This window comes from Mytilus californianus, unplaced genomic scaffold (assembly GCF_021869535.1).
Source record: "Mytilus californianus isolate M0D057914Y unplaced genomic scaffold, xbMytCali1.0.p SCAF_7, whole genome shotgun sequence".
Lineage (NCBI taxonomy): Eukaryota > Metazoa > Mollusca > Bivalvia > Mytilida > Mytilidae > Mytilus > Mytilus californianus.
Genome location: NW_026262723.1, coordinates 2,236,133 through 2,248,758, shown reverse-complemented (window position 1 = coordinate 2,248,758; position 12,626 = coordinate 2,236,133).

Sequence of the window (12,626 nt, the reverse complement as noted above, 5' to 3'; positions counted from 1 at the left end):
AGGAAATGAGAGGTATAAATGGACCAAAAGAGACCTTATAAGGCAGACAAAGAGGTCCATTAGTAGTATTTATCACCCTAAAGTCTTCTTTTGTATCATATTCAACTGTTTGTAGGCAGATGAGATAAATATTTGATCATTTATTGGTCCACACTATATTCTATCATGATGCGGCTTGGTTTGGATTTTTCGAAGAAATGTTGCTCGTATCGCTGTAGATGTCGTCTTACATTATACTAGATTTTTCTCAAACTATTGAACTGATTTTGACAAAACTTGACAGGAATGCTTGAAATAACCAGTATTACAAAGGAAAAAAGTCACATTCAGTTTATTTAACAAAAAAGTCTTCTTTAGGTGTAATACCACCAAATTATAGTACGTCACATCCGGTTGCATACGAAAATAGGTCGGAAAAAAATATTCCCTTGCATTTGACAGTTGTAGGTAATTGATCCTACATTTCATTGCAGTAAAACATTTCTGGGTCATAAACATATATCTTGGGTATTTCAAAGCACCATTATTTTTTTATTTGGGGTTTCTATAGAATATTTTGGAACCTTGAGGTTACATGATTACTAAAGCTTGTACACAGGTTAATAAAGGGGGAAAATTTGATTGGTTAACTTCCAGTGATGGTTATTTTCTTATATGCAATGAAATGTTATGTGAAATTTTTTCTATAGTACTGGACAGGATAAAACTTTACTCATGCCAAGTATTTCTTTCTTTGAAACAAAGATAAATTCTGCACAATTTTTTGAAAAGTACAAATTTAACAAAGACTAATAGGGGAAAATCAATGGTGGTATTACACCTAATATGGGAAGCTGTACATGCACCTTTGACCTTGTGAGTACTCTCATGTGTTAAAATTTCTTGCTATTTAAGTGAAATATTACAAATAATGAAATATTCTGAGTGGATTGAGTCTCCAAAACACATTTTATGAGAAAATTTCCTTGAAATAGGACTTTACCATGAATATTAGTTGACAGAACAAGCCATACTTAGAGTTTTGGGGAGCCTTTTCTCCTTATTTCTTATATTCTGCTATACTAGAAAATTTTTCTTAAGAAATACTTTAATAAATATATAGTTTTAAGTAAATGAAATTATTTTTAAAGCAGTAACAACAAATTATTCACCAAAAGAGAAGCTTTTTATGTCCCACTCTGGAAGGCGGTGTAAATTTAAGTTTTACGTAAGGACTTATTGAAACCTCCTTGGAGACAGTAAACTTTTATACGGATAGTTCATTCAGCTTGAATACTTCAATTAATCATTCAATTACAACATTTCTATCATAAATGAGTGAAAGTTACCCCAAAATTTTTATTTTTTGGCCTAAAAAGTAGAAATTTTGAGGAAATGAGAGGTATAAATGGACCAAAAGAGACCTTATAAGGCAGACAAAGAGGTCCATTAGTAGTATTTATCACCCTAAAGTCTTCTTTTGTATCATATTCAACTGTTTGTAGGCAGATGAGATAAATATTTGATCATTTATTGGTCCACACTATATTCTATCATGATGCGGCTTGGTTTGGATTTTTCGAAGAAATGTTGCTCGTATCGCTGTAGATGTCGTCTTACATTATACTAGATTTTTCTCAAACTATTGAACTGATTTTGACAAAACTTGACAGGAATGCTTGAAATAACCAGTATTACAAAGGAAAAAAGTCACATTCAGTTTATTTAACAAAAAAGTCTTCTTTAATATGGGAAGCTGTACATGCACCTTTGACCTTGTGAGTACTCTCATGTGTTAAAATTTCTTGCTATTTAAGTGAAATATTACAAATAATGAAATATTCTGAGTGGATTGAGTCTCCAAAACACATTTTATGAGAAAATTTCCTTGAAATAGGACTTTACCATGAATATTAGTTGACAGAACAAGCCATACTTAGAGTTTTGGGGAGCCTTTTCTCCTTATTTCTTATATTCTGCTATACTAGAAAATTTTTCTTAAGAAATACTTTAATAAATATATAGTTTTAAGTAAATGAAATTATTTTTAAAGCAGTAACAACAAATTATTCACCAAAAGAGAAGCTTTTTATGTCCCACTCTGGAAGGCGGTGTAAATTTAAGTTTTACGTAAGGACTTATTGAAACCTCCTTGGAGACAGTAAACTTTTATACGGATAGTTCATTCAGCTTGAATACTTCAATTAATCATTCAATTACAACATTTCTATCATAAATGAGTGAAAGTTACCCCAAAATTTTTATTTTTTGGCCTAAAAAGTAGAAATTTTGAGGAAATGAGAGGTATAAATGGACCAAAAGAGACCTTATAAGGCAGACAAAGAGGTCCATTAGTAGTATTTATCACCCTAAAGTCTTCTTTTGTATCATATTCAACTGTTTGTAGGCAGATGAGATAAATATTTGATCATTTATTGGTCCACACTATATTCTATCATGATGCGGCTTGGTTTGGATTTTTCGAAGAAATGTTGCTCGTATCGCTGTAGATGTCGTCTTACATTATACTAGATTTTTCTCAAACTATTGAACTGATTTTGACAAAACTTGACAGGAATGCTTGAAATAACCAGTATTACAAAGGAAAAAAGTCACATTCAGTTTATTTAACAAAAAAGTCTTCTTTAGGTGTAATACCACCAAATTATAGTACGTCACATCCGGTTGCATACGAAAATAGGTCGGAAAAAAATATTCCCTTGCATTTGACAGTTGTAGGTAATTGATCCTACATTTCATTGCAGTAAAACATTTCTGGGTCATAAACATATATCTTGGGTATTTCAAAGCACCATTATTTTTTTATTTGGGGTTTCTATAGAATATTTTGGAACCTTGAGGTTACATGATTACTAAAGCTTGTACACAGGTTAATAAAGGGGGGAAATTTGATTGGTTAACTTCCAGTGATGGTTATTTTCTTATATGCAATGAAATGTTATGTGAAATTTTTTCTATAGTACTGGACAGGATAAAACTTTACTCATGCCAAGTATTTCTTTCTTTGAAACAAAGACAAATTCTGCACAATTTTTTGAAAAGTGCAAATTTAACAAAGACTAATAGGGGAAAATCAATGGTGGTATTACACCTAATATGGGAAGCTGTACATGCACCTTTGACCTTGTGAGTACTCTCATGTGTTAAAATTTCTTGCTATTTAAGTGAAATATTACAAATAATGAAATATTCTGAGTGGATTGAGTCTCCAAAACACATTTTATGAGAAAATTTCCTTGAAATAGGACTTTACCATGAATATTAGTTGACAGAACAAGCCATACTTAGAGTTTTGGGGAGCCTTTTCTCCTTATTTCTTATATTCTGCTATACTAGAAAATTTTTCTTAAGAAATACTTTAATAAATATATAGTTTTAAGTAAATGAAATTATTTTTAAAGCAGTAACAACAAATTATTCACCAAAAGAGAAGCTTTTTATGTCCCACTCTGGAAGGCGGTGTAAATTTAAGTTTTACGTAAGGACTTATTGAAACCTCCTTGGAGACAGTAAACTTTTATACGGATAGTTCATTCAGCTTGAATACTTCAATTAATCATTCAATTACAACATTTCTATCATAAATGAGTGAAAGTTACCCCAAAATTTTTATTTTTTGGCCTAAAAAGTAGAAATTTTGAGGAAATGAGAGGTATAAATGGACCAAAAGAGACCTTATAAGGCAGACAAAGAGGTCCATTAGTAGTATTTATCACCCTAAAGTCTTCTTTTGTATCATATTCAACTGTTTGTAGGCAGATGAGATAAATATTTGATCATTTATTGGTCCACACTATATTCTATCATGATGCGGCTTGGTTTGGATTTTTCGAAGAGTATCAATGCTAAAATAAAAGTAGTTCATCCTTTTTAAACAGTAGCTACGTTAATTAATAGAGAAAGCCATTGGAAACTATCTAAGATATGAGTATAAATATATAAAGACACTCTGACACTTCGGTAAGTATCCTTAATGATACGCTCACCAATCTTCATTCTACAGTTACTGTATCAATCTTTATTTATCAAAAACCATGATATTTCTATTTTATAGCACCCAAATAAAATGATTTACACACCACTATTGATAAACAGTTTTAAACTTCTATGACGGAAGTACTGAACAGAATTGGTACAAGAGAGATACTTAACAGAATTTTAATAAATAACAGAGGAACTTAACAGATTTTGTAAACATCACAAATAAAAACCCTCTCAACTTTATATTAATTCAAGTTCAAAATGTAAAATGGTGCATGAATATAACATTCGTTTCCTATTCCTGTTCTGGTATTTCAAGATATAATTTGGTTGAAATGCGCTAGAAATTAACAATTTAGGGAGATAAATCAGTAATTTGCTATCATTCTAACCAAAAGTTATCTAAATCTTTCTCGAATTACCAGACGCGAAGATACGAAAGACCTACCATTTCTAACTCAGACTGAGGGTATCTTCAAAGCAGGATGGTTAGATCGGTGTTTTTTTTTCGGCAATGTTTTAAAATTCTTCTAAATTACCTTATTCTTACAAAGACTAGCACTTAATGACGTAGGTGTTTTGACCTCTAAAAAGCAAACATATTGAATTTCCGACGTTTTTTAACAAAGGATGACAGGCCATTAAATATACGGTATAAATCGTGGTGCATATGTTCGATGGGGTTAGCGCATAAGGGTTACAACTTATGTGTTTTAAAATTTGTATGTGTTAATATCATTCCCCTTGTAGTTTTCAAAATAATACATTTTGTCGTTGCAACGAAATCAGTCAAAATAATTCATTTGAAATGTTAAGATAAATATGCAAGTTGTAAAACAGCATATACAGAAGACATAACAAAAACAAGAAACTTATAAATGCATCTTTAGCCTTTGTGTTGTCTGTCCCATTTTATTTACTTGTACTGAATAATGACTCAGTTATTTATAGTTGATATAGAGATATGATTTGACACACACACCTCCTCTCCTGTTTATACATTTGTAAAATTATGATTAAGCTTTACTGTTTATGGTGTATTAACAATGTTTTATATTCTTATTAATAACAGAACCCCCGTAATATAGGTAGTCTTTGGATATTGAATTTACTATCAAGAAACATTTGTATCGATATATTCACCTAGATTCGTCTTCTTCGTGAATCCAATATTTAGGAAAAATATATTTTTATCTTTTCTGTAATTTTTTGTTAAAATACCGTGTATGTTAAAATCCTTTAAAAGTTAGGGATTAAAAGGTTGATGGCCTTAGCAAAATTTGTTATAAATTTTCTCAATATGTTTTTGATTATCAATACTTTTAAGATTAAAAAAGCTTTTAAACTAATTTGTCTTGTAGCACCATCAATTTGTCTTGTGTCGTGAAACGTAAAGCAGGCATACACACATTATTACCTTCTTTTTTTCTTTTATTTTTTGTCTTTGATGACTTTTTGATGTATCGATACCTCTTTTGATGGACGTTTCAGTTCACAGAAATGGCCAGCCAACTCCTGTAAATAATATACTTTATGTGGTATTTCTGTAAATTTTGTTATCTATCTAATTTTACAAGGCTGAATCGGGTTTTAAAGACATTTGACGACCACAAGCGAATAAGTTTAACTCAAATTTATCTAGTTTAGAAGGGAAAAAAAAGGAATGAGATTGAACAAGTTATAAGTAGTTTGCTATTTTTACAAAAGAGGGGCGAAAGATACTAAAGGGACATTCAAACTCATAAATCGAAAATAAACTTACAATGTCATGGCTAAAAATAAAAGTTGTTTGACATATCTGTACTATATTTAAACAGCGGTTACACGATTCTGATTTATCACTTCATATCCTGTTTACTAGTGGTAATATGAACAACCACAAAACATCGAGCGATTTAAACTAGACCCAACAGTAGTTGACTGATGTTCATATCTACTAAATTCATAAAGATGATGCTCAGCAATTCAAGTCAAACAACCTAAAACTGAAAAGATCGCATACACTCTAACATGAGCGAGTCCAGATGCGTTTAATACATAAACTCAAACAGGAGCGAGATCAGATGCGTACAAGACATAAAATCTAACAGGAGCGAGACCAGTTGCGTATAAGACATAAACTCTAACAGGAGCGAGATCAGATGCGTAAAAGACATAAACTCTAACAGGAGCGAGACCAGATGCGTACAAGACATAGACTCTAACAGGAGCGAGACCAGATGCTTACAAGACATAAACTCTAACAGGAGCGAGACCAGATGCGTACAAGACATAAACTCTAACAGGAGCGAGACCAGTTGCGTTTAAGACATAAACTCTAACAGGAGCAAGACCAAATGCGTAAAAGACATAAACTCTAACAGTAGCGAGACCAGTTGCGTATAATACATAAACTCTAACAGGAGCGGGATCAGATGCGTACAAGACATAAACTCGAACATGAGCGAGACCAGATGTGTACAAGACATAAACTTGAACAGGAACGTGACCAGTTGGTACAAGACATAAACTCGAACACAAGCGAATCCTGATGCATACAAGACGTAATCTGGTGCTTCTGAGGCGCTTTCTGGGTTTACCTTAATTAGAAAGAGTCTAGAAACGATCTTACCCCAACGCATGTCAACCATAGATGTTTAAAAACATTAATATTGCAGAAGTATATAAAACGATGACCAATAAACAATGAAAATAAGGTCAAGGTCAGATGATACCGACCAGACAAATATATATATACCTTATAATCATCCCATAAACCAAATATAGTTCACTTATTCCTTTTAGTATCTGTAAAACAGACCAAACAAGAATCAAATAACATCGACCAATGAACCACAAAAATAAGATCAAGTTAGATGATTACTGCTAGACAGACAAGTACACCTAACAAACATTCCATACACCAAATATATTTTACTAAATGCTTACAGTATTCGAGAAATAGACTAAAACACAACTTTAACTTTACCGGACCACTGAACTATGATAATGAGGTCAAGGTCAGATGACACCTCCCAGTTGGACATGTACACCCTAAAATCATTCCATACAACCAAACATGATAGACCTGTTGCATATAGTATCTGAGATGTCGACTTAACCACGAAAACTTAACATTGTTCAATGATCCATAAAATGAGGTTAAGGTCAAGTGAAAACTGTTTGACGGGCTAACAGTTTTCTACGCCCATGAGAACGGTTTTTACGAACAATTTAAGAAACTATATCCAAAATGTTAACAGAATCGGTTCTTGATATATTACCAATTCCCATGATATTATCATTAAGACCGAGAGGGTAGATTGTCTGTAATTTTTTAATCCAATTTAATTCAATTATTTTCCGTGATCGTACAAATTTTGAATGAGATTCACCAGGCTGCTTATTTACTACTTCTAAAGGTTGAACTGTTAAATATTTAATAGGATGATTGTGCTTTTTAAGATGTTGATAAATGATACTTTTGAATTTATTGGGTCTTTTAAAACGATACAGGTGTTCTTGCGTGCGTTTAGATAAATATCGTCCAGTTTCACCTACGTACTGAATACCGCATCCCGGTTTGTTTCATGTGAGTAAATAAATAATACTGTTTGTTTTTCAAGTTATATCAGTTTCAAAATTTAAAGAAAATGTGCGACCATTAAACGTAAACCTTACCGTATTGTTGGTGGAAAGACGGGGACATGTAAGTCATTTTTTGTGCGATCACTAAACGTCTACCTTACCGTATTGTTGGTGGAAAGACGGTGTATGTCACGAATTCACCAACATTCCAACTGACTTCATTTTCAGAAAACGATATCTGTAACAAACATAAACTATTAGCTACTTCTTTACAAGCAGAACCAAATACAATGAAAGTCCCAACTATGTACTGGCTTCCGAAGCTACACAAATCACCTTACAAATATAGATTTTTTTCGTCTTCAAGTCATTGTTTCACTACTAAATTGTCTATTCTACTTACTAGTACAATCAAAAACCTGATAATAAATTGTTCAAATAAGGCCTTTGAAAATAGTGGAATTAACTACTTTTGGAGTGTCAAAAACTCGTTGGAAGTACTTGATAAATTGCATGCATATATTGGTGATTTTGAATCTGTTCAAAGTTTAGATTTTTCTACCCTATCTACCACTTTGCCTCATTTTCTTATTAAGAAAAAATTCACACACCTAATTAAATGGGCATTTAAAAAGTCGGAATGCGAATACATATGTTCAAACTCTTTTAGGTCATTTTTTAGTAGCAACAAACAAAAGAGCTATGTCAATTGGACATGCTTTGATACTATATCTGCCCTTGAATTTTTACTTGATAACATTTTTGTTCGCTTTAGAGATTCCGTATATCGTCAAGTTATCGGAATTCCAATTGGGACTAACTGTGCACCACTTATTGCGTACCTGTTTTTGTATTGTTATGAGTTACAATTTATGACTAAAATCAGCAAAGAACCATCGAAACAACATCTGATACAAAAATTAAACAATACTTTTAGACATATTGGATGATATATTGGCTCTCAATAATGAAGACTTCAGTATGTATACTAAAGAAATTTATCCTGTTAAACTTACTTTAAATAAAGCTAATACTAACAATGACTACTGTCCTTTCCTCGATCTTGATATCTATACCATTAACCGGAAGCTTAATACAAAAATTTATGATAAAAGAGATGATTTTTCATTTCCTATCGTTAATTATTAGATGGCGACGTTCCCTTGTCACCATCTTATGGTGTTTATATATCTCAATTTGTACGATTCGCTCGTGTATGTAACAACGTATTAGATTTTAGCGAGAGAAATTTATGTATTACTGAAAAATTATTACACCAGGGTTTTCGATATCATAAACTAGTCAAAACATTTACTAAATTATATCATCGGTATAAGGACATCATTCGTAAATATAACTCAACATGCAGACATCTCATACGTTCGGGTATTTCACATCCAATCTTTTATGGTAATATTCTTTACAAAGCACAAAAATGTCAGTATTCACCTCAAAAGCTAACAAAACCTTTAAACAGACTTATTAAGAAGGGATATAGTTACAATACTGTTGTCAGGTCATTAAAGATTGCATATTTTGGCTTTAATATTGATTCACTTATAGGGTCTTTGCATCGGAATTAAACATATTCATTCTAAAACCAGTTGTTGGCATGACACGGGTTATGTTCTTCTTATATATTTTATGATGGTATAATACTAAACCCCTAACAGGAGGGATTGTGCCTGATATTCATATGATGAAGACATAATCTTTCAATCAGTTTAATTGAGGTCTGGAGCTGGCATGTCAGTAACTGCTAGTAATTTTAGTTTCTTGTGTATAATTTGGAGTTTAGTATGACGTCCATTATCACTGAACTATTATGCATATTTGTTTAGGGGGCAACTGAAGGACGCCTCCGGGTGCGGGAGTTTCTCGCTGCATTGACGACCCATTGTTGGCCTTCGGCTGTTGCTGCTCTTTGGTCGGGTTGTTGTCTCACATTCCCCATTTCCATTCTCAATTTTAACATGAGGACCTTGCTAGTTATACACATACCAAATATAGTTATCCTATTTCTTATGATAAGAGAAAAATTAACATAACAAAAATTTTTTTCAAGACGTAGTCACTTAATTGTACATACGTGTATTTTCAGGCTACCCATTGAACACTCTTTTCTACTATTAAGTTCGTCGTTTGCTGTTAGCCAACGCGTATACATGAATATCAAAACTTTTATTGTATCTTAATATTGTTTGTAAGGTCATGGAATGTCATTATGATAAGATAGTGTTCGTCTTCACTGTTTGACCACATCATATACTTTTGTTTAGTCTTACCACGCATGTTCCCGCTTTATAATATTTCTATTGCATCTGCGTAAGGCCTGACTATTGTAACCGGGACCAATTCATGTTAAGGAAAAGCGAGGTTAAGTTCCGTTTGCCTATTTTCCGTGAACTCGTTACCTGAGATCCCAACCAGCGACACGCAAATAGCAACATTTACCAGGGAGACACGAGATTTTGTGACAGAAGTACAAATACAAGTGCAATAAAGTTGTTATGCAACCAGGGTATTCATATCTGCCATCCAGGAAAAGGCCAGAACAAATCAAATAGGTAACAGTCGATACCAACCGTAAATTGCAATTAACATATCATTGAGAATGTTTGTATCCCCGTTGAATAAATTGACCAAACCATTAAAAAGGTGGCATTACAGTAAGAAATTATGCCATTGTGATAACATGGCTATCAACAATGAGCAAAGTCTATATCAAACATTAGAAGTCATTCGCGTCATGTTTAAGTTTACTTAATCATGGACAGGGTGATTGCTTTATTCCCCTCCACATTGTTTTGATAGACTTAAATATGGTGATTCATACATAATACGCCATATTGTTTTTGTCTTTTAAGGGATTATAAAAAATAAACCATATCAATTGGAAAACTTGATCTAAGTGACCAAATAAATAGTGCACATTAAATTTATTTATTTCACATACATTTCTTTTGATCAAATATTGAGATTTTTTTTATGTTTACCTCTACATGTCTTGAGATGTTAATTTAATGTTAGCTGCTGAAATCCATTTCTATCTTTGGATACATTTGTAATTGTCTCAGTGACAATCGTATCAAATGTCGTTTCTTTTTTTCTTTACATCAATCAAAGTTGTTTATGTAAGGAACTTTGGTAACGTTTTTTTGCTTACTTTGAGTGACACAAAAGACAACAAAGCTCGTGTTACAAATATGTATTGGAAAAGACAAGACTAAAAAATACAAGACAGACAGACAGACAAATGACCAGACAGACAAACAAACAGACAAACAGACAGATATATATATATATATATATATGAATCTAAACACACTAACATCATATTATTTTTTGCGCACATTATATTATGTTGTGCGCACAGAATATATTTGAAATGTGTGCACAATATTTTATTGTGTGTGCACAATATTTTATTGTGTGCGCACAATATATTATTATGTGCGCACAATATATGAGTTGTGTGCACAACATATGTATTCAAGTCAATTCAATTTAATTCAATATTTTATTGGAAAGAGCACAATAGAGGCGTGATCCAAATACAGACAATAATATATTCAACAATAATATCTACAATAAATGAAATAAAGATCAATGTAACAACAAGTCATAGGTCAATTCTAGATATGGTCAATTGTGAGCACAATATATCATTTTGTGCGCACAATATATTTTTTTCTTTGTATGCCTCTAGCGGGGCTCCGTATCGTACCGTACAGAACTAAGCTGTAATTCTAAAACATCTAAAATCAGGACAATGTATACAGATGCTTAATATCATTATTCATTATCATTTATATGGATAAATCTTCCAAATTATTTTCACTGCCAAATAAGTTATGCCGTTTAGTAAGTTTAATGTTGTCATGAGATAGATTTTCCTTTACAATATAAGTTCCAAGTGGAAGAAATTTTCTGCTATGTTATTTCTTCTAGATTATTTGTTCCTTACGGAATAAAGGGTATAGAATATTTGTTACAATAGGAAGAAACATCATGGCAATGTTTATGATAAAGTTTCCAGGGGAACTTCTTTTAGCAGATCATATAACGTCGACAATGTTACATCCTTGGCTTTCAAATATTCGGCTTTAAGCGTACCTGATGAAGGTAAATCCAGAAAAGCGCTTCGGATGCATTAAATTTGTAATGTGTTGTTTTCATGTTTTACAGCACTTGGTCTATACCTCTGCTGGTGGACTATCAGTCACCGAGGGTATCATCAGCTCAGTAGTCTGTACTTCGGTACTGACATGAATAACAAAAAACCTTTCTAAATTTGCCTGTTTATTAATTTTTAAATTATAAAGAAACTAAGGTTTCAACTCCCTCAGGCAATGTTGGTTTTAAAAGGATTCGGCTATTATTTTATGTCATTTTTTATTATATAGCACTTCAACTGTTTCGGACTTATACATCCTTGTAACGTGTTGTTTTCATCTTTTATCATTTGTTTGAACAATATGTAACTGCTACTTACGCGTACTATACCAACAACGTTTGTATCAGTTGAACTGTATAACACATACAAATCTTTGACAAGTAATACACTTTTAAAAGAGGTATTTCATTTTCAAGAAAATATTCATCAATCAAAACATCATGGCCATAATGTGTAAGGCTATATACATGTATAAGAATTCGACAAACAGGAAATGAAGAAGAAAAAAATCGACAAACGCGAGAAACGCATTACATGGTATAGAATGATAACATTGAACTTGCTATCAAATTGTCTTTGAAGATCAGCATATTTGTAGTTTCTGAGAAAAATGCGACTTACATTTCATTAGACGAGAAAACGCAGCGGGGTCATAACAAAACAATAGTTGCATGTTGAAATTTAGTACGTGAATTTCAAAGTGAATATGTACAGAAAATCGACACTTAATATATTAGATGTTGGAGTTATACTGATTTATATTTTAGTCTTAGATACAAGATTTTTAGAATGTAGTATTAGCTTTAAACTGGCTTTCCAGTAACTGCAAATGCTCTCAGATCGGTACTTTTTAAGTGCTTTGTATCGATCTGATAAGTTAAGCCCTTTTCAACTGCATGAT